We start from the raw sequence: 2,994 nt of genomic DNA, 5'->3' as shown, positions 1-2,994 counted from the left end.
GATGTTTTTAATTTTTTTTTGCATTTTTAGGTCATATTTTCCTTTTTAAATTTATTTTTTGGCAAACTAATTAAATTCCGCCAATTGACATGTTTGAAAAACATTTTTCTGTTTTATTATTTTTTTTTTTTTTTGTCCAATGCAATAGTAAAGATTAAATATGAATAAGGTACCCGCAAATAAATATATTAAAGTTTGTTTTATTAATTTAACAAAATAAATACATAAAAAAAAATTTTAAATGTTTCAGGTGAAAGCATTAAACAAAATTCAAATTGAATGAATATTTTTATTGTTTATTTTTTTTATTGAATTAACACATTTTTATGCGTATAAAATGTATTGTATAATATCTTATAAAATCATTGTAAATATTAAATTAAATTAAAAACCATTTTAAGTGAATTGTATACTATAATTATTTGCATTTATTTGAAATTTTTAAGGTTTTTTAGTGCATTAAATTCACAGCCCTGGTCATTATAAATAAAATATCATGATCATGAAAACAAGAGTCTTGGTATCCAGAACAATTAAGATTTTACTTTAATATTTTAATAAAATAGATACCACTAAATGATCTTTAGCATTATAAAAGTTTATCCAGCTGTCATTAAAAATGTATAGTCTAACATTTCTAAAGTGGCCTTAAGTGAAACTTTTAAATCAAAAGAGTATATACTATCAGTTAAAAGTCTGCGCCAGGTAGATAATTGTCCACATTTTACATGTTTACAGCAATGCACAATTCCAGCAAGAATGACAAATTCAAGGTATGATTACATATTACTTTCCAATTGAATCCATCAACCAACTAAAATGCAATAAGCATTAGAATAAAATTTGATTGTCATAATAAATAAAAAAAAATAACCTGTATCTTACTCGTGTTTTTAAACTTCTGTTAACCGTTCAGCTAGATTACATCTGAAAAAGAAAATTAGTAAACTGAGTTATAGTAAATATTTTAATATTTGGAACATAATATTTGATTAGATGAAAGCCAGTGATTGGGCTATAGGTACACGGGCTATAGTACCGTACACAATAATAAGGTTTTAAAATGATTTCAGAAAAGATAAATTTGAAAATACAAAATTATGTTATTAATTGGTTTACGCTTCAATATTTATACCGAAAATATATTATTTAACCTTTTCACTGCCTCAGACTTACTATTATGTCCAAAACATTTATACCAATTACTGCTCCAGACGTACTATTCCGTTTTTGTATCTTATAGTATTATTATTTGCCGGAAACTGTATAATTTTAGGAAACCCTTGCTTTAAATTTAAATAGTTAAATCATATTGATCTTAAAATTAAAATTAAATATATATATTTCTTATACTAAAAACTACAAAAAAAATATTAAGTCAGGTCAACCTAAATATATTTTAATTAACGTGATTTTACGTAATTTAAATGATAATAATTATAGGTAGGTACCATATTATAATATAATATACAAGGTACAATGGGTCAGATATCCGATATTGAGAACAATAATAAAATGATAACCGGTTAGCTCAATTCAATAGGTAATAGTAGAAATAATATTAATATCAGCCTGCAGAAGCCAGAAGATAACCTAAGCCCATCAGCCGTTAATATGAATAATAAAAATAATATAAATACTTGGTTGATCAATACTCACATTTCATTTCAACACTACCCGTACCGGGGGACATGGTTATAATAATAATGATACAATAACAACAATAATCCCAGTGAATGTGACCACCCAGCCACAGTCACTGACATCAACACAAAACAGGCCGAAAAACAATAATGCTGCTAAGACGGGAACGCTGGTCACTGGAGCGTTGACCTTGATACTACTGTCACAAGGTTCACAAGACACGTTGATTCATACACAATTTCTGATAATTCTACCACCCTAGAAAAAGGAAACAATTATTAGCAGGCCAAAGATAATTACCAGATGATACAATTCACAGACAACATGGTTTTTGAATGACGGCAACACAGGAACGATGAAACATAACATAGAAGGTGCTTGATGGGCAGCAGAAAGTGAACAGAATAGGTTAGGTATCATACCTACATAGAAAACCAACTGATGAGCAAGAAATGACACACATGAACTTTCGAACGAAAGTACGGCACAACTCTACCACATAAAACATAAAGCTACTTGAAACATTTAACTTTTGGAGGAACTGAAACCGTAATTATGCAAAATGCAAAAATGTAGAACTCAACACGATTTCATGATAAAGTAAATCTTTATCTTTTACTTTATCATGAAACTCAAGAAAACAGAACGCAAGGTTTATAGAACGAGCATTTTAAATAAGGAGGCAACGGTCCTGGTTCATTGTTCACTGTTCAGCCCACAATATTGATAACATTATCGACCGGGCAGCAATTATAGTGAACGGTACAAACCGTTGCGCACCAAACAAAACATAGAAAACTTAGTTCATAGCCATGCGCAGCTTAGTCCGCAGTACATGTAGGGTGAATTCGGACAATTCCATATTTTTTAGTTATCTTATAATTTTAAGATACACGTTTAATATAAAAGTTGAAAACTGATACTCCACGTTAATAATATAATCTATTATAAACTCCATAGGAAATAATATTTTTTGATGACATAATGGTGTCATAGTAGTATAGTACATTTTACGGAGGCAAATACAAAATATTATATTTTTGTATTTTTAAATTACAGAATTACATTGAAATATTTAGGTTTTCGGTAACCTATACCATAGATTATACATACGTACCTATGTTAAATATTTTACATACCTATGTTTAATCTATGCCTATACCTACTCGTTAACTTGTCTGTGTAATTGGTATAATTATGTGCAAATTGTTAAGTTATTTGATCTCACACTGTATTGTTAAATCGTCTTAATTATTACCAAACGTGGGGTGACTTCGGACAACACATTAACACCCAGATCATATGTCAACAATGTAGGAGGTCGTAAATAAGAATTATAATCCTAATGAT

The 2,994-nt window shown here is 28.7% G+C and overlaps 1 long non-coding RNA gene across 1 annotated transcript; it reads right to left on the bottom strand.

The window, feature by feature from the left end:
- Positions 1–424: 424 nt before the first annotated feature.
- On the bottom strand, positions 425–2,366 carry LOC103308713. The gene is made up of 4 exons (XR_510522.3): positions 1,966–2,366; positions 1,660–1,902; positions 886–927; positions 425–814 (listed from the first exon to the last, which is right to left on the bottom strand). It is a non-coding gene; the product is annotated as an uncharacterized LOC103308713 (long non-coding RNA).
- Positions 2,367–2,994: the final 628 nt, after the last annotated feature.

Source organism: Acyrthosiphon pisum, chromosome X (assembly GCF_005508785.2).
Source record: "Acyrthosiphon pisum isolate AL4f chromosome X, pea_aphid_22Mar2018_4r6ur, whole genome shotgun sequence".
In the NCBI taxonomy this organism is placed as follows: domain Eukaryota; kingdom Metazoa; phylum Arthropoda; class Insecta; order Hemiptera; family Aphididae; genus Acyrthosiphon; species Acyrthosiphon pisum.
The sequence above is the reverse complement of the archived record's forward strand: the minus strand, read 5'-3'. Positions and strand labels throughout refer to the sequence as shown.